This window comes from Podarcis raffonei, chromosome 1 (assembly GCF_027172205.1).
Source record: "Podarcis raffonei isolate rPodRaf1 chromosome 1, rPodRaf1.pri, whole genome shotgun sequence".
In the NCBI taxonomy this organism is placed as follows: Eukaryota; Metazoa; Chordata; class Lepidosauria; order Squamata; family Lacertidae; genus Podarcis; species Podarcis raffonei.
Window position 1 is genome coordinate 89,657,823 of NC_070602.1, and position 20,723 is coordinate 89,678,545.

Here is a 20,723-nt window from a genome sequence, read left to right on the forward strand (position 1 = left end):
CGCAGAGTTGGGAGCGGCGCGTGCCGTTCTTTGGCACCGATGACGGCTAGGGAAGCGCTAGCTTGGCTTTATTTGCGGAATAAAACCGCCGCCCCTCCCTTCTCAACCGTTGCTGGACGATCCCTCCAGCAAGCCCACGTGCAAACGGCCAGGGATCCCAAAGGACTGAAGGAGCAGCGCGTCTAATGCCCCCTTAAGGTGCCGCCGCTGCCCCCCAAACGCCTGCACCTTGTAAGTCCACCTTAAAAGCCAATTCATGGAGGGAACTGGGGAAGGACCGAACCATTTTCCTGAAGGAGGTGGGTCCGCTCTTGCTGACCCCGATGCCAAAAAGACTGTCTCCGTCTCTGTCAGTCTTAAACAAACCCGTTCAGAAAAATAAAGCCTGCCAATCGCTTTCATCCCTCCCCGCCGCCTTCCCGCGCGCGTTTGAGCCGATTCTATTTGTAATCGTCCCGGTCGGCCTTTAAAGAACCCCACAGGGAGGTCGCTGTAGCTTTAAGAGGGTAGAGCTGGGCTGATTGGTCGCAAACGGGGAGGGGGCAGGAGAAGGCGTGACTGACGGGGAGGGGGCGGTTTCATGACCATCTTCTCCTCGGAGTGCTTTTCCAAAGGGATGGATTTACTTTGAAGAGAAAGAAGCGCCAACTGGAGCCAGAGAGCGGCTTGTCCTGGGACGGGCGAGGCTTGGGCCAAGCCGGGTGCTGGCGGTGAGTGACTTCTGGGCTGCATAAAGCGCAGTCTTTTTTGTTTTGTTTTCGCCCACCGAGAGGCGATGCATGTGAATCTTGAGCAGAGTTCTGCTATCAAAGCTTGTGATTGTCAAACGCTGCACACCCTGTAACTTGCAGATCTCTCATTTCCAGAAATGTAGATCTCTCTTCGTATTAACTAGCCTGGCCAGAGTTATAATTCTACCCCTTCGAAGAGGTGCCAGTAAAGAACTTCGCCTGTGTAGTTCGCCTCTTTCCTGCAAACTATTTTATGCTCTTTAAATGATTAAATATAGTTCTGTTCGGATGACCTAATTTGTTGGGCGATATAGGGAGAAGCCTCTTTTTTGGTAACTGTTTAACAGTACAGTTATTCGTGAGCAATAATAATTTATGCAGCATACTTAGGAATGCTCCCCCCCCCCCGCGTCGGTTCTGTGTTTACTCAGAAGCATGTCCCATTGTACTAAGTGCGGTTTGTTTCCAAGCTAAATTTATACAGAACTGCAGCCTCAGTTGATCATAGTATATTTCACATGCCTGACCTTTATGCTTGGACTCTTCTCTGGCTGCTTTTGGAGATTCCTTTCAAGAATATACTTTTTTAAAAAAGGAAAAATGCATACACCTCTCTTTTCTAAAAGATCATTGGCTCAAAAACCGAAAGCCTCAGAACTGAAGCTATTGGCCTGAAAGGTACATAATAAAGAGCTGGAAACAAAAACAAAAAGCTGCTTCACAGCAGGGGAAGATGAAGGAAATGAATGAATAGCAAGCTTATACCACAGTAGCATGCACATTTACTCAGAAATAAGTCTCACTTTGTTCAATGGGACTTGCTCCCAAGTAAGTGGTTCTAGGGTTGCAGCCTCAACGAAGCTTTTTTTGTGTACACAAAGAACAACTAGCATACAGAATCTAATGTCCTGACTGAAAATCTGGTCTCTAGCTAGGTATGAAACAGATTTCATGCGGAAAAATCCAGTCAGTAGTTAAGCCAATTCATATAAGTAACAGATTGATTCTGTGTTGTGTAGTGTTGGGTTTGTCCAGAATCTGGCACTGTGGACTTGGCTAAGTGAAATATGAATAGTTGGAAAGTGGATTACCCCATCTCTGCCCAATTTCTTGTAGGAGTTTACAGCCGAAGCCTCTGTTCTTCTGCTCTTAAAGCAAGCCCCTGTCAGTCTTATTCTCAGGAAAGTATGCATAGGATTGCAGCCTTAAGAAAGAAACTGATACTGGTCATTATTAATAGTTCAGAGGGTGTATCTGTGCTTGACAATGTCAAAACAAGAAAAGAATAGTTTTTCAGTGCATCAGATGGAATGGACTCTCATCCTCAGAAGCTTTTGTCACAGTAAACTTTTCAGCCTTTTTAAGGAGCTACTTTTTTTGTGTCACGCACAAAGTAATAGACTAATATGGTTATCCCTCTGAGGGTCAAAATGTGAAATGGATGAGGTAAAATAACCTTGTGATGAACTGCTTCTCTCAAAAAGTTGCATGTGACTTGACTCTTTGGCATGTAGCCATGTGACAGCATTGCCACACATCCAGCTTGCAACATTTAGAGCTTCTTTACACGTGATTTTCCTGCACAAATATGACTTGTAGGTGGGGGGCGGGGGGGGAATTAGCACAATGTGTTCTGCCTCTTCTATGCATTTGCGTCTCCCGCAGTGGTGTGCATGGAAACCATCACCCCTTTGTCACAACAACGCTTCAGCCACATTGCAAGTGGAGCTGCAAACTTGAGCCTGTAAGAGGGGAAACTGTATGACTACATACGCCACATCATGGGCATAGCCAGGATTTTTTTGGGGGGGGGGCAGAACCGAGTTATCTGCGAGACAATTTTTTATTTATTTACATGATTTAGGGGGGCAGCTGCCCTCCCTGCACCCCCATGGACCACATGCCATGTTTCTGCACGGATTCACTGCTTCCATATTCTCAGTTGGATCAGTTCAGAATGCAAATTATTGCTAGCCCATTTTGTCACAGGACTAAAAGGCACTTTTGAAACTCGTATTTGTGCCTTGCGTGAATGTCTCTGATGCATGGTGGAATATAGAAGAGATATGGAATGTTTGCAAGCATGTTTCCTTTTGTGCAGACAGGGGAGGAGGGCTGGTGAAAAGACTAGAGAGGAGATGGATGGGAGGAACTATAGCCACCTCATTAAACTAGGAGACAGTTCTTGGACCAGTCACTATCCTTAGTTCCACTATCCCTAGCCACTGGTACCCTCCAGGTGTGAGCTCCACTCCCATCAGCTAGCATGGCCAATAGTTGGGAATGATAGAAGTTGCCGTCGGCAACATCTGGAGGGCACCATGTTGCTTTCCCTTAAGGAATGGATTTGGAAGAATGGCATAGTATAAGTAAATGAACTTTTAAACCAAGGCTTATTCATAATTTTAAATGCATTGCCTGTTTGTGGCTGGGTTTTTTGTGTTGTTGTTTTTTGTCTAGGAGTCTACATCACTTTCACAAGAAAGTAAAAGTATTATTTTGTGGTGGGGAGAGATTTCTCTGCAGTGATGTGGAATGCCCTCCACTAAGTGGAGCAACTTGAGCCAACACTGATTTAGTCCAAGGTTTTAAGACATATTTGTTTGTTCTGAGTATTCAGTCCGGATTCTTTAACCTGCTCTGCGATTGGCGGATTTTAGCTGCCTTAATTTGCTGTAGCTACATTTAGTCACTCTGTTGTATGGTTGCCTTATTTGTTAACTTAGTATCCATTGAGAGGAATGTGGGTATAAGTATTTTCAATAAATAAAACACAAAGACTTTAACACACTAGAGGATCAGAAGATACATATATCAAGTTGTTTGTATGCCACGTTTCCACAGTTTATCCATGTTCAGGGTGGCTTACAACATGAAAATAATAATAATAACTGCAACATAACAAAAGCAGTCATAATCAGTAAACCAAACATCAAAAATACGCAGCCAAACTGAATAATTTCCACATAACTCACAACAAGATCTAAAATAGAGATACAAAAAACCAACAAGAGTGCAACAGCCTCTGTTTTTGTCATTGGAGTCACTCAGGGCTCTGCAATCCCAGGCCAGGTGGGAAAAGGCCTGCAAGGCAAGGAGCAGGTCTTCCAGGACTCACAGCCAAGATGCCTCACACATGCACACTGAGTATCAAGTCTTGGTGAAGAGTCGATTGATACAACTAAATAGATGGTTCATTTTCCCCAAAGACAAGAGATGTATGAAGGAATCCATTGTGAATGCAGTGTGTGACAATCAAGTCAAGCGTGCTGTAGTGAATAGAGTGCTTGACTGCGTTCAACTGCTGATTCAGCCACTAAGCCATACAGTATTTCACTAACCTGGGTCCTCCCAATGTTTTGGACTACAACTCCCATCATCCTTAATCATTGGCCATGCTTCCTGGGACTGATGGGAGTTGTAGTCCAAAATACCTGGTGGTCGCGAAAGGCTGCACTAAACTCCTTGGACAGCCTTGGCCCATTTACTGTGTCCTAGCCTAACCAACTCACTGGGTTGCTGGGCGGATGAATGAGGATAACCTTCCATGGGCTGCCCTGATCTCCCTAAAAGTTAAATAGGACCATATGCCTCACTTGAGTCTTTCTGTTCCAAGCTTCCTGTGTTCCTATTACTCCCCCCCACACACACACCTTTATCATTGGAACATTCTTGCATGATAGGTTATTCTTAAGCAAGACCTCCTAGTGAGATTCATGACTTATATAGCTATTAGCTTTCTTGTTTTCACAGGCATTTATGCCTTCGTAGTATTGTATGGTGTGTGCTTTTATGTTTTCCTTTTTGGCAGCTTGCATTCTGCATGTTGCCACCTTTTATTGTTCATTGTGCTATGCCAAAGGCTGTAATCAAGTTTGTAATCTTCTAAGATCTATTGCACTGCCCCACCAAACCAGCTGGACAAAATGTTTCAGATTAAGATATGAGCCCACTTGCCAAATGAGGTCTCCTGATCTCCTCCCGCAGGGGTGGGGACCCTGTGAACCTCCAGATCTTGTTGGATGCTTACAAACTATGGATCTTCTTCCCTGAAGTTAGGACAACTCTTTGCTCTAAATATTTCCATCCTGCCTTTCTGTGAATTCTTCCCATCTGTTTGGAGGTGGTGTAAGACCCTTCTCATCCATTTAGCTCTGGATTTTTTGATTTTTTAAAAAACTGTTTTCTATAGTTCTTTAAGAAATTATGTAGTGATGTTGTATTTTCAGTTTTAATTTGGTTTTTTAAAGACATTCACTATGAACAACTCTGAATTGCTGTGAAAGTGGTATAGAAGTATTTTAATTTTTAAAAATGCATTAATGAAACATATTTCCCTATTAGGAATCAGTCCCTTGATAATAATAATTTTAAAAAATGGATGTGTAGTGTTAGGGGGACTCTGTCAGCATCAAAAAGAAGCATTTATACCCTAAATATATTCAATACAACATGAAAGGTCCTGACCCTGAAACTGAATCTTCCCATAACATTTGCTGGAAATCGATGGACATTTTAAATGGCTGCAAAAATCCATTTGTGTGGGGTTGGGTTTTAGGATGGATGCAATTAAGAGAAATTAGCAAGGGAAAAGTTAACTGGCAAAGAAGTACAACTGCAGCTTCTGCTTGGGACTAATGAGTCAGGCAACTAATGAATAGTTACCATGGGTACACGCACAAAAAGTTGCCACCCCCTATTATAGGGGGTCATATTCATGAGCCCGGAGTTGAGACCGGGGAGGTGCCAGACCATTGTAATGGAGTGGATGAGGACCTATAAGCTGAAGCTGAATCTCAACAAGATGGAGATGCTGTGGCTAGGTGCTTCTCTGGTCTGGGAATTAGGTAGCCCAGCTCTAAACATGGTTGCACACACACACACACACACACACACACACACACCCATATGTAGTTCAGGAGCACTTTAGATCCTGCTTTGACCCTGGGTGCCCAGTGGTTTGCCAGCTATGGCCATTCTTGGACAGAGCCTGGCTATAGTAATCCACACTCTGATAATCTCTTGGTTAGATTACTGCAATGCACTGTACGTGGGGCTGCCCTTGAAAATTATTCAGCAGCTACTTTAGGTATGTTAGTATAGGAATGATGTTTCCTCTTTTTTCCTGCCTGCTGACCTATGGAGAAAGAGCATCTCATCAGAATTGGCCCCCAGAACACTCTGCCTGCTGAAGGGGTGGCCTGCCAGCTATTCTAAAATTTTGGAAAATACAGATAGGAGCTTATGAAATATATACTTTGTGGGTGTTCTAAATACTGAAGGTAGAATTCAACTTCACACTGTTCCAATCGTTCATGCCTGCAGAAGCATTCCAGCTTGCCAGACAGAACAATGCCCCCCCTCCTCCAATGTGCTCTTCTGGGCTTCTCCCAACCGCTGCCCCCAGGGCCAATTGCAGGGGGGAGGAAAGCCCCATGATGCAAGTAGAGGTCATTGCACAGGGCTTTTGCTGATGGGGCTGGTTAGGTGAATCTTGCCCTCATATTCTTTAGATATTACTAATTTGCCTGTCTCCTAGCTTTGGGTATTTTATTTTTCAATTCTGCTAAAGCACACAAGAGTTGTCGGTTTTGCTATGTCTAGACAAAGAGGGTTGTGTCTTCAGCTTTGGATTGGTGTGACTTTTGCTGGTGGAGCTGCATTTATTATAACCGTAAAAATGGAGAGGAACAGAAGGAAGTTCACTCCCTCAGATCTGGGTTCCGACCCACTGACTCATACTCTTAACAGCAAGGTCAGAGGTTATCATGCAGCCTATAGAAAGAAGATGGGAGTCTTGTATTACTAGGTTCACAAAGCAACCCTATGCTTGCTTAGTTGGAACAAAGCTCTATAGCTATGGACTGGGTTTCTTGACTATGTGATTTGATCACCCCTGCCTGATCAAGGTAGGCCCTACCCCATCAAGACAAGCTTCGCCCCTCAATTCTGCTTACGCTCCAAGTCCTCCTCTGCCTGCTAGCCTATGTCCCTTTCCCCAAAGAGGGATAACTCTGCACAGTTTTCCTCTCATTGCAAGTAGCAGGCATAAGGGAGGGCTGTATTTGGGATTACAGGACAGGGAGAGGGGGGCAAAGGGTTAAAGCCCCCTACCCCAGTGCCATGCATCCCAATCTGCTCTGTGTGCAGGCTATAAACTATACAAAGGCAAGCTACATGTAGTTTGACCTTAAGTAATAATGACCCTGATTGAACGTCCGTGTAATCTGTTTCAGAGTGAGATCTTGTCATTCTTATCATATCAAGAATAGCTTTGGTGACCACACACACACTCACGACTTTATTTGTCCAGGAAGGATGTGAAACCCAATTTCTGTTTACTAGCAGACTTGCGGGCTGATTTCACTTACTCACAGTTTTACAGAGGAAGTGAACATTGCATAAAATAAAACGCCTTTCCCCTTTTTTCCTTACGAGAGAGAGACAGAGAGAGATTCTTAAACTGGGTGGAACATCCCAAGAAAGTGAAAGGGGATGGATGAACAACTGATCCGCAATCTGAAACAGCAAAGGGGTTTTGCTTTTTGCTTTTTCTGCCTTTATCGGCCTGAGAAATGTTAACAGTGTGAGGGTGGGGCTGCCAAAGAGACACCAGAGAGACATGAAAAAAAATCAAACCTGATGGGTTCCGTCTGCCCAAGCAGCTGGACGCCAGCCCCGGCCATACGCAGGCTTGTGCTTTTAATTGGCAGCGATGCATCGTGATGTAAGTAGAGAGCATGGAGATGATGAATCACGCTTGTAACTGGCACAGCGCCTCGCGTGTGCTTCCTAGCAGAAGATGCAGCAACAGGAGGCTAGGACTGCATGGAGCAAGAACTGCTTTGTGTGTGCCTCGGAAACTTCGTGCTATTCCGTGTGGAACAAATAAGTCATTATTGGGTGTGTTGATGGCTGAATGTGGGGGTAGGGTGAGGAATGAGGTGCTCAGCCATGTGATCACCCCCTACCTGAGTTCTTGCAAAGAGAATTGAGGCAGGGAAGTATGTATGTATGTGCATAATTATTTTCCATCTATATATGTAATGCAAGAAGAAGAATTCAGTTAAAAGCATCCATCACACACCATATATCAAAGGGGGCATCTATTAATAATATGATCAACTCATTATTCTGAGTTCCCCGGTATTGTAGTTAAAATATGGAACTCACTTCCACAGGAGGCAGTGATGACCTCCAGTTTGGATGGTTTTATAAAAAAAAAAAAAGCGAGACATAATCGTGGAGGACAAGTCTGTCAATGGCTGCTAGCCATTCTGGAGACTGTGCTCTGCTTCCACGGCTGGAGGTGAAATCCTTCTGAACACCAGCTGCTGGAAATCATGCTCTTGTTCTCATGTGCTGCTTGCTGTTTTCCATTTGAGGCATCTGTGAAAACAGGAAGGGGCACGATGATGGACCACTGGCCTGATCCAGCAGACTCTTGCTTTCTTATCATTCCATCTGTGTATATCCTGACTCAGATTATAATTCTAGACTACTGCATCTTAAGGGACACGGGTGGCACTATGGGTTAAACCACAGAGCCTAGGGCTTGCCAATCAGAAGGTCGGTGGTTTGAATCCCCACCACAGGGTGAGCTCCCGTTGCTCGGTCCCTGCTCCTGCCAACCTAGCAGTTCAAAAGCACGTCAAAGTGCAAGTAGATGAATAGGTACCGCTCTGGCGGGAAGGTAAATGGTGTTTCCGTGTGCAGCTCTGGTTCGCCAGAAGTGGCTTAGTCATGCTGGCCACATGACCCGGAAGCGTATGCCAGCTCCCTCGGCCACTAAAGCAAGATGAGCGCTGCAACCCCAGAGTCGGTCACGACTGGACCTAATGGTCAGGGGTCCCCTTGCCTTTACCTTACTGCATCTTAAAATACCATACCATAGCACCAAATACAACAAAGCCCTTCTCCTTATTTATAATTGATTCATTTTTCAAAATTTAAATTCTCTCTGTACTTGAGGAGTTCCCTGCTGGATCAGACCCAAATCCCAAACGGGTTCCGCACCATCCTGTTTGTCTTTCACTTATATGGCAACATATGGAAAGCAGCTTCTTAGACTCTAGAGTCTTCCTCTGAGTTGGTCATAGGCTGGATGGACCATAGGTATATTGCAAAGCTAGAAGGAACCCAAGATGTCATCTGGCCAACTCTCTATCCCAAGGCAGAAGTCTCCACATACCAGCCAGACACATACTTCCCACAGTCCGGTATAACAAATCCAACTTTCCAACATTTCAGACACAAGTATTTCCCATCCCTGTTATCTGAGATCCCTGCAGCAACACTGATAGTAATATATCATGCCAGCAAAGTGCAGGATCTGCTCCACAATGGTGTTCAGTGGGGCTTACACAGGTTTGCAGACTGGAGGCACTTGAGAAGGGTAGATGATTCCTGCTCTTCCAAAGCTGTGTAAAAATGGCAAGCTGCCTCAGCATGAATGCCCTTTCAGTTACTTAAAACAGTCATTTGTGACATTTCGATGTGACACAACTCTGTGGATATCTAAATGTGAAAAAAGGAAAAGAGAAAAAGAACAGCTGAGTTTTCCTTGTGCAGAGTTTTGGAATCCAATGTATTTGTGCTTGATTTCTGAAGATTGGTATGAGCTGTGGAAATAATAAGAGAAGAAGGGTAAGCGAAAGTGTTTTTCTAATCTGTGCTATAATAACACACGTGTGTGTGTGTGTGTGTGTGTGTGTGTGTGTGTAAGGCAAATCTGATAAGTAATTCACTTTCAAGGCTACAAGGGGATCATATTATCCACAAGCTTGAGAAGGAACTTGAAAGGTTAAGGAAACACCACTCAGAACTATTGCTTTAAAGATCAAAGAGGCCGGACTCCTGTGAAATGCTGAGAAAGTAATGAACACGAGGGACTGAGTCCCAATTTGAAACAGAACTTGTGCAAAAGCAGGAGATAAGAGAGTGGGCAAAAGCGGGATGGGTTTGGGGACAGCATTTGTTGCGGCAGTTTAGACTTGCTGTGGAAATCTGGCAGGCAATGGGAGAGGAGGGGGGAAAGATCAATCACGCAAAACATGTTCTGTGTCTTTCTTCCGGAGTATCTGCTACAGACTCTTGCAGAAAGACCATCATATCCAGGACCATATTTCAAGAGGTAAAAATGCGGACACAAAAAGTTGTTGAGCTTTTTTAGGGCAATCACTGCCAGAGCCCGGGTTGCCAGAGCCTAAACCCAAACCACCCATGCACACACACACACAAAAAATGGAAACACAAAGTCCAGGGCATTTGCTTTAAAATGTAAAATTTCCTCCAAATGGGCATGTAGAACCCCCAAAAGAGGACATGTCCAGGAATTCCCAGACGTACAGCAACCCTACTTGGAGTCTTACCTATTTGTGACCCATCTATTCTGCCTGTTCTGTGGAAGACAGCATGACAGTTGAGGCCTTCTAAGTTGGACACATTGCATTCCTAAATATGACTGGCAGAGATGCTACCTCTGATATTACCAGCAGCTACTGGCCATGATAGCTATGTTTTACCTGCACTGTCAGAGGTATAATGTCTCTGAATACCAGTTGCTGGGAATCTCAGGTGGGCAACGTGCTGTTGTGCAGATTGCAGGCTTCTCACAGACATCTCATCAGCCACTGTGAGAACAGAATGCTGGACTTGATGGACCACTTGCCTGTTCCAGCAAGCTCTGTTTTTCCCTATTCAGCTCCTTAGAATCATTGAGTTGGAAGGGACCTCGGTGGTCATCTAGTCCAAATCTGCCCCTCACACAATGCAGGATCTGCATTGCAGGATGGAATCAGAGCTTCCCTAGCAGATGGTTGTCTGCCTTTGCTTTAGTACTCCAGTAACGTGGAGCCTGCCACTCACTGAGCAGTCTGCCCCACTCTCTAACAGTTTTTACCATTAGAAATTTTCTCCTGATGTTTAGATGAAGTCTGTTTTCCTATTATTATTATTATATTGAATTTATATTCCGCTTATACCCAGAGGTCTCAGGACAGTTCACAGAAAAGATCAACATAAAACCTACAATATATATAATCAAAATAAAAACAACAACCCAATAACATCCCCCCCAAAAAACCCCACATTTTAAAAAGGAATAGGATGTCAACCAGATCAACCAAAGGCCTGGTTAAAAAGGAATGTTTTTGCCTGGCGCCTGAAGGTGCCACATGAACTTCTCTGGAGACAGCATTCCACAGACAGGGAGCCACTACAGAGAAGGCCCGTTCTTGTGTTTCCACCCTCCTGACCTCTCAAGGAGGAGGCGCATCAAGGAGGGCCTCAGAAGATGATCTCAGGGTCCAAGTCAGTTCATATGGAAAGAGGCGGTCCTTGAGGTACTGTGGTCCTGAGCCATTTAAGACTTTATAGGTCAAAACCAGTACTTGAATTGGGCCCAGAAACTAACTGGTAGCCAGTGCAGTCCTGCTTTCTACAACATGGGTAGGCAAAATAAGGCCCGGGGCCTGGATCCGGCCCAATCGCCTTCTAAATCCGGCCCGCAGACAGTCGGGGAATCAGTGTGTTTTTACATGAGTAGAATATGTCCTTTTATTTAAAATCCATCTCTGGGTTATTTGTGGGGCATAGGAATTTGTTCATTATTATTTTTTCAAAATATAGTCCTGCCCCCCACAAGGTCTGAGGGACAGACCTTGCTGAAAAAGGTTGCTGACCCCTGCTCTACAACATCTTAAGTCTGTTCCATCTTCTCCATTACAGCAGATCAGATATTTGAAGACTCTTGTCACATCTCCTGGCTAAGCACACCCAACTCTTTCAACCATTCCTCATTCAACTGTTTCCAGAACACTGCCCTGGTCTTCCTCTGGACATGCTCCCGTGTCCGTAAGGATGTGGCTCCCAAATTTGAGCAAGGTGCTCTGTATGCAGCAACATGCAGCATGAATCTGCAGCCTCCTTTCCTTTTCCTGCCTTGGGATGCCCACAGAGTTCAGCTGCAGCTGAACTGTTCAACATTCCCTGATATCCAGGCTTGAAACCCTGAGAGGTCTGGGGTTTTTTTTTTTAAAAAAATCCTAATAGTTGCGGTGTAACTCAATACAACATTGTAATACAATTTCTCCCTGCCCTCCCCATCAAACTGTGGCAGGATGGGGGTGGGATTTGCTGCAAATTCTTCACAGATGGCATACTTACGTGGGAGTCTGCATTTCAAATATGTTCATGTTCCAGGCTGTTTTAAAAAAAGACATAGAAAAAAGTGGAGATTTTTTTTTCTCTGTGGAAAATAGATCTGACTTTAAAATGCCTCTTCTCTTCCCCTCACCCCACCCCCATTCCAATTAAAACAACCATCCCCTTTCATTTCTTGCAATACTTAGCTCTAATCTATACTATAGCTATTCCGAAAGGCTGTGTTATAATGTCACTGCCAGATTCAGCTCAGAAATGGTACCTGGTGGAAGGCCAGTTCAAAAACCTTTTCGTGCTTCTTTCAAGAGGTCCAAGTGCACCCATGGATGCTAGAATGGGGAGGGGCGCTGAAAGTGCTGCTAAGTTAGTCACTAGATGGACTCGGAAGTTTCTTCTTGCTGTTCTTGTTTAGGAGATACAATAATGTTCTTGTCTGTCTTCCCGAGTCGAGCATCCTCTAAGCCTTACATGACAGGAGGAAGGAACTTTGACTTGGTGTGCATTGTCTCCTCCCAGTAATGAAAATGCATTATTATTATTATTATTCATTAAATTTGTGTACTGCCCTTCATCCGCGGATCTCAGGGCGGTTCACAACATAAAACTGCAATATAAAACCCACAAAATACATAGGAAAAATAAAAGCAACAGCAAACCAATAATTCCCCTCCCTCACAACATATTTAAAAGGGCATTGGATGCCAATCATCCAAAGGTCTGGTTGAAGAGCAACATTTTTTCCTTGCGCCTAAAGGTCTATAATCTATAGGTGAACCTCCCTGAGGAGAGCGTTCCACAAATGGAGAGTCACTGCCACCCTCTGGACTTCATGTGGAGGAGGCACACAAAGAAGGGCCTCCGAGGATGATCTCAGGGCCTGAGTAGGTTCATATGGGGAGAGGTGGTCCTTGAGGTATTGTGGTCCTGAGCCATTTAAGCTCAGGTCAAAACCAGCACTTTGAATTGGGCCCGGAAACTAACTGGCAGCCATTGCAATTGGGCCAGGATTGATGTAATATGCTCAAACTGTCTTGACCCAGTGAGCAACCTGGCTGCCGAATTCTGTCCTAGTTGAAGTTTCTGAACCATCTTCAGAGGCAGCCCTACATATAACACATTTCAGTAATCTACCCTAGAATATTAGAAGAGCCCTACTGGATCAAGCCAGCATCCTGTTCTCACAGTGTCCAGCCAGTTGTCTTCCCAAACTCATCCTTCCAAACTCAGTGCTTTCTTTTTGCTGATGTTCATCACCTTGCATGTGAGTGTGTCTTTGCTGCCTGTGGTAGCTGTTTAGTTCTAGCATTCATGGCACTTTTATCAAGCTAGGAGTACCAGCACCTTCTCTTTTTTTCAGCCAACCCTCCAACTCATACCTTTCACCAGAACTTCCCAGAGTAGGCTACAGAATAAGAAAACAATGCAGTAGAACACAACTCATAAACAGTCAAAAGCAGTTTCTGGAAAGGAGGAGAGTGCTATTGCCCTCATTTCCCATCTGTGGTCTTCCCAGAGACATCTGGGCTGCATAGACCTTTCCCTCTGACCCCCCAGGAAACCACTTATGTGCTATTGGCCACACAACTCTTCTGTGAAATGTGCACTCTTGAGAGACTGTTCCATGAATGTCTATATAGTATATAATTTTAGGTGCTGTTGTCTACTGTCAATAAGCCAAACTTATTAATGAGCAGCATATTGCGTAGAAGGCAGCATGGCAGACCCCAGACATTGGCCGTTTTCCAAGCTACCTGAAAGAATGGTGCAAATAGGCAACAAAGCAGCAGTAATCCTGTTCAAATTTATATTCTCCACAGGAAAAATAGGGTGGGGGCTGGTGGAGAAGCAATTTACATTAATCATCATCCTAGAATTATTCTACTGAAGGTCTTTACAGCTTATGCTATTCTGGCTGTGAATTTAACTTGGCACCGTGTTGTCTGAAGTATAAACTAAGGTTGCAGAAAGGTGCCACAAGAATACCAAGTGAGGAGTATTTTATTACACTCTTATTTTCCCTGAGAGGCCCCCCACATTCCCTCTCCCCAAATCATGCTCTGTGTTGTGTTGTAAAAAGAGGGAGGCAACTCTTTTATGCCAGTCAGCGGAGCCCATGAAGGAAGATGTGGTTTCTTACTCACTTTTTTCCCCATCTAGCAAAACTGTTTTTAATTAAGCATTTGGGATTTGAATTATTAAATAACAGAGCAGTTTCTGTCTGCTTTTGTTCCCTAGCTAATGCGCCTGCCAGACCATTATTGACCTATTTTTTAAGAGATTGGATAATGAAAGCAAAATGGGGATGTTTTACAAACATGTGGCAGAGCAACCCTATCCCATTCCATATTTTAAAAAACTGCATGTGCCGGTTGTTTTGGTCAGACCTCCCCACTCCATCTCAATTTCAGCAGGGATATAAATTGCACACTACTCAAGGGACAGCTCTGGTTGCTAAAATATTTTGCTGTGACTATCAACAAGCTATTGTCCCAAATTTCCGAGGAATATTTAAACCCCCATTTTCTTTAGGAATTCGCTAGGATGTTACTTTAGAACGTTCAGATGTTCACTTCTTATGTGGGTTAAGGTCCCCATGAGATATTACTACATCACAAAACTTAATGTGGGAATAATGCCTTTAAATGGTTGAGATGGAGTTGAACGCTAGAACCTGTGTGATAGCTGCAACCATCAGCATTCAATTTTTTGGGCTTTCCTCCAGATCAAAAGCAAGCTAAATCTTCTATAGTGCATGGCTTTGAGAAAAATTTGCCTCTGTTTTTCCAAGTTCTTATGGCTTTGCCAAACACTTGCCACTCACAGTGTGGTTGTGTTCACTTGGGTTCTCTTTGTTTTGTGGGTCATTTCCCTCATATTGATGAGTCCATATTTGTAAGATGTATACACAGTGCATACCCTTCCTAGTTCCTGTGTGCCAAATGTGTCTTTTACATGCCAGCAAAATAACAGCTTAACTTCCAATCCAATAAAGATGAAAGGAATTAAATGAACTAATAAGATTGAATTAAATAAAACTGAGCTGTTTTTAATTGGGTTACTACACTTAGAGCCCAACATTCCTCCAAGGAGCTTAGGGTGATATATATACCATCATCATCCATGGTTCTTCCTCCAGCACCCATCCATTTAATCCATACAACAACCTGTGACGTAGGATAAACTGGGATAGCATCTGGCCCAGTGTCACCTTATGACAGAGTGGGGACCTGAACCCTGGTGTCCCAAGTCTCTTTGCTGTAATCGCTACACTGCCCTGTCATTACACCTCTTGTAACTGTCATGTTACAAGAAGGGTTGAAAAGTACTTGCACAAGCAATTCCCCTTTTCACACTTTTGTCTTCAAAATATATACGTAAATGGTGTATCTTCTATTACAGGGAAATGCAGTTTCCTCCTTAGTCACTAAAGGTCCATGTTGTGTTATGGAATGCCTTTTACTGTACCTTGGGTTTAAGTTAGGGATGGGCATAGATGTCAATTTCCATTTCTCCCGGTTTTTCCAACCTTAAGTTCAGTTCTCCATGTTTCCAAATCAGTTTGTGATTTTTCAAAAGTCCTTATGAAAATTCATCAGCATTTTGTTGAGAATTCGTTCCTGACATACACATTTTTGTATGCAGTTTTGCCTAATGTACGCAATTTTACAAAACAATTCCCACTAATACAATGCATTTCCGTATATTCTTTCCACCAATATATGTGTGTTTATGCATGCTCTACCCTTCTACACACAGTTTTGTACACATTACTTGCCTGGAGAAGTGCATTTCAAACTTTGGAGAAGGGATGTCCGTTTCAGTTTGCTTATTGTGTTGGAAAATTCAACTTTTTGAATTTCTCCTCCACCCCTAGTAACTTTGGATCCTTTTCTTTTCCTTCCCTTGTTTACTATATAATTTTCACAATCAGCCTCCAGGGACTGGAGTCCTTCCACAAATATAAAATTGTGTTTTTATTTCCATTGGTTAAAATAAATGTGTAGATAATGTTGTTCACTTGGTTTGACAGTGAATACTTGGAGGTACAAAAACTGCTGAATGTGACTAGTGGCTAAATGAAAACATGTTGTGGTAGGCCAAGAGCAATTCCTTTCTTAATCATCCCCCAAGGAGGTTTTGTATAATTTCATGTGTTTGTTTTAAAGGAACTCTGTTTTAAAAGCAGTGGCACGCATCTCTGTTTCCTTTTGTGCTTTTTTTTTCAGCAGAGAGGATTTTCTATCCAGGAGCTTGTCAAGAAAATGTCAAGAGTGGGCCTTCTTGGGTTGGTGGTCAAGGTAAAATACATTACACTGTCGAGATCCATTAAGGCCGGGAGAAAATAAACCTCTGGAGGCAGATCTTAGCTGTGTTCTTGAAGTTTAGAAGTCTGTTGAAGCACAAAAAATTGAATATATGCAGTTTTAGAGTGGGAGGAGAAGTGGATGTCCTTTATACACCTTCATGTGTGCACAATTGTTGAAACAGTTCCACATGCTGGTCCTAAAGGAACCAAAGATTAGGACCTTTTGATGTGAAGAGTATTGTTTTGGTTGGCCCAAAACATTTGGCTGCCTGAAGTGGATGAACACACCCATTCCAAGTTTAGAAGCTGACTGGACTAGGAGTTGAGTTTCTTTTCCACACTGGTAGGATTAGCAAGTAGCACACCTGAGGATAGTAGGTTTGCTTAGGAGTTGGGTATGCTGCTTTAGACCAAATCAGACCACTGGTCCATCTAACTCAGTACCGTCCATACTGACGGGCAACAACTCCCCAGCATTTCAGACAGGGGACATTCCCAGCCCAGATGTAGGGGACTGAACCTGGGATTTTTCTGTGTACAAGGCAGGTGCTCTGGCTGTCAGCCTGGCTGTCAAGGTGGTGCTCTGGCTGTCATCCTTCCCCATCCAGCTGTGGAGAGATGTAGGGCACTCTGTGTGACAAGCAAAGAATCAACGCCTTGCTGCTGCCCCTCGTCTCTCTGCCAAATGGTGGCCCAGTCCTCTTTTAGCCCCAGAAGCTGCTGATGCTTGTCTGCTCAGGAACACACACACACACATTTTTGCAGATCGACAGCAAAACAGAAAGCAAAGGTTTATTGAGCTCTTGTGGGTCACAAGTTGCAGAGGCCTGCCTTTAGTACAGCAGCCTCTGCTTTCCCTTTAAATGATGGTTCTTAAGGTTCTGAGGGCATGTAAGCGGCTTGAAGCCACTTTTCTTTTGTGAACCAACCCCTCTTGCCAATTGGCAGAGGGACCTTGCATTCATAACAATAACAACTTACTGTTACAAAGTATATCCACTGGCAGTGTGCATGAACTTGTGCAAATAAGTTTTTCCTCTATAAGGAATCTTCCATGCTCATCCTCAACATGCTGCTTTGAGTCTAGATCCTTTCTACCACTGTGGTGGCTGCGGATACATGACACTTATCTGAAAACCCACTACATACCGAATTTTTCCGTGTATAAGATTTTTTTACCAAAAAAATTAGGTTTAAAATTTTGGAGTCCCCAAAAATAGGGGGCGTCTTATACATGGGGGCGTCTTATACACGGGAAAATATGGTAATTAGGTTATCCATGCCTTTTTTGTCCCTGCACATCCCCCAGGTGAACGAAGAAGGAGGAAAGTAATTGTGATCTTGAGGCAGGATTCAGCTCATGAGTCCCATCAGTGGAAGCCCTCCATGGTGCAATTTCACCTTTCCCCCTCCATGCCCATCTGAAATTGACTATGTGGGGGTCAGTAAAACTACCAGAGTTGGGGATCTGGTGAGCTAACATGCATGCCCAGACAGAACAATCAACAGCATGATGTTGAATTTCTCCCTTGGTATTTGCACCCACCCACAACATGGGTGTGGGGGTGCACCCCCCGTTGCTGGAAGCACATCCACCCCTTCGGACACAATGGATTGTAATGTAGAATCAATCTGCATTGATATTTTATTTCTGGACTGAAACTAATTTGTTTTAAAGCTCTTTTTGGGGTACGTAAAGTATGCAGTAGGCCTAGATTGTATGTGTGCACGAAGCAACAAAATCAAGATGGCATTGTACACTGAATGTTGAATATAATGTTGTGTGTGTGCAGCCCTGTGCTCCAACACCTACTGATAGAACAACAAGCAATCTGTAGTTCTGTTATCTTGTGTTTACAGGTGGCTTTTGTTTTACGAAATGCAGCTGCTTAGATTGCAATTTCACAGGAAGGTGGCAATGGTGGCGGTGAAACACGTTCACCCCCAGCCATTTTCCTGCCCTCAAATTGTCAGCTCCAGCTGCTTTTCCTCCACCTCCATTTTCTTGGAGATGGAGAACTCTTGCCTTTCACCCGTGTGGCACTAGAGCATGTACCAACAAGCTTCCAACAGGATTTGTGATCCTAGACTGGCCTTTTCTGCGTAGTTCCAAAACTATATTATGTGCAGACAAGTCCATATAGGCCTTTCTGACAACTTGGTGATTTGCTGTTTTTGTTTGCTTGTAGTCGACTAAAGCTAAAATGGATTGAAACTTCCTTTGCAACGTGTGAGATGCCCTTGAGAGTCTGAGAACAGATGGAAACAGGGAGTCTTGAGCTTAAATAAGAATTACTGCTCTCAGTGCTGAAGGCACCTTTCTCAGCTACAGTTTATGTAAGTGATCAAGCCTGGAGCTGTTGCTAGGCTTTGAAACCTTCCAAGCAGAGTACAGAATTTCAGAGCTTTAGGTGTATGCGCATAAGAAGCTTTGTGGCGTTAAAAATGATTGTGCCTTGTCCCAAAGTAGTGTCTAAATGTGGTCACCTACTATGTTAAAATCCATAATGCAGATCCCCTGCCAAACCACAAAGGGCTAATGAAAGTGTTAATAGATGCACATTTGAAAGCCTGAGCTCAGTTACCAGTCTAGCCGTGGGATCCTGGAGCCATTCTTGTAGAATGAAAGGGTAGCTTGGAGGAGGTGGGGAGGGAGTTTACATTTCTGAATCACCTTCCCCGCTTCACATCAAAAACTTCCTGCAATGCAGTAAAGCTAGCACACCAGGGAAAGGCCTGTACTCAGCAATAATAAAATAAAATAAATTCAAAAATACATTTTCCCTTCGCGGGTACAGCCTGGGGTGGGGGGATGAGTTCAGCAAAGTGGAATAGAAGTTGTCTGTGCATGGTGTTTGTGACGTCATTAAGAAATTTCCCCATCCTGGAAGAAGTTTGCATGGGGAAGGGAAGTTGTGTTATTCGGGGAATACATGACAAGTTAATTGATAATCCTTTGTGTGGCATTAAAAATATATATGAAATAATAGATGCCTGAATTGTATGGGAGAAGCGCTTAGCCGCTGCTCAGTTTGCTGCTTTGCATGCCTGTCATTTTGGTTGTGACACCAGGTCTTGCTGCATGAGCTCTTTTTAAAATATTGCAGCTTTACGCCCTCCTCCCATAAAGTTCAATAGACATACTACACATATCAAGTCTTCTTTTTTGTGCAACATCCAAAAGAAATATCCAAAATAGTGACAGTTGTAACAGTGATCAAAGGCAATTAAGACGTTTCCCCTTGATTTCCTGGTGTTTTGAGGAAGTTTGATCTGGAACAGCCAAGGGTGGTGAACAGGAGGGATTACTAATTCATTTACTAGAAAGCTGTGATTTCCAAGAGGGAACTTGCCCATTTCCAGGGATTGTGCTAAAAGGAAGGGCAGGGGTATTTTGGAATTCCAAGCAATTTCCTCCTTGTGTGGATTAGCTTTCTTTCTGTTACGTCTACATAGGCAGGCATATGGACTTCTCGCGTATCTGATTTCTTTCTCCTGCCTAGTTAATTCAAATCCACTGTGTCGGTGATTACTACTGAAATGAGAATCGCTTTCTTTGCATTAAGTACTTTCATTGAAGGCGGTATTTTTTATTGTTTAAAAAAGGAACAATAATAATGTTCTCCAGGAGCAAAATGGAGAATAATATTTTTTTTTAAAAAAATAATAATAATAATAATAAAGGAAGAAAGAATAGGGCACAGTGCAGCCAAAGTTAAGCCCTTTTATGTGTCATTTGTTTCTGCTGGGGGAGGTCTAAGTGCAAATTTCACCCTCTCATTGTGAAGTAAGGAGATTTAAAAAGTGCTTAATGAGATAAGCAATGTGCTGCAATGGCCTGGGTTCTGGACCTGCATGCAGGGAACAGTGGGGCCCTCAGGGAAGGAGTTTGGGGCAGAGGTTTAGGGCCACACTCAACAGGTGGGCTCTGAAATAAGGCAGGGCTGGCTTTTAAAAGTTTCCATTTAAAAGCGGGGGCAGTGTGAAGAGAATATAAACACCTTTTGGCAATTACCCATTTATTCATGTGTACATGCAACTGCGGGACGCGGGTGGCACTGTGGTCTAAACCACTGAGCCTAGGGCTTGCCAGTCAGAAGGTCGGCGGTTCGAATCCCCGCAACGGGGTGAGCTCCTGTTGCTCGGTCCCAGCTCCTGCCAACCTAGCAGTTCAAAAGCATGTTAAAGTGCAAGTAGATAAATAGGTACCGCTCCGACGGGAAGGTAAATGGTGTTTCCGTGCGCTGCTCTGGTTTCGCCAAAAGCGGCTTAGTCTGCGGACAAACATTGGCTCCCTCGGCCAGTAAAGCGAGATGAGCGCCGCAACCCCAGAGTCTTTGCAACTGGACTTTACTGTCAGGGGTCCTTTACCTTTACCTTTTTACATGCAACTGCACACATCACCGCAAAACTGGAAGTGGCATTAAAAAGGGCAAAGAAGAGCATGAAAATGGCATCTAGCCATCCCACAAGGTTTTGCAAGTACAATCCCAGGAGCCTTTTCTGTCCTCACACTGCAGGTC

At 43.8% G+C, this 20,723-nt stretch overlaps 1 protein-coding gene across 3 annotated transcripts in view; it reads left to right on the forward strand.

Moving 5' to 3' along the window:
- Positions 1-578: 578 nt before the first annotated feature.
- The window catches only part of MRAS (muscle RAS oncogene homolog), a 43,197-nt gene continuing 23,052 nt past the window's right edge, over positions 579-20,723 (forward strand). Inside the window, exons 1-2 of one of the 3 annotated variants that reach the window (XM_053402939.1) lie at positions 579-710; positions 16,124-16,192. The gene's annotated coding sequence lies outside the window, so the exon portion shown is untranslated. The remainder of the gene's footprint in view (positions 711-16,123; positions 16,193-20,723) is intronic. The other 2 variants (XM_053402949.1, XM_053402929.1) reach the window with 2 other exon arrangements.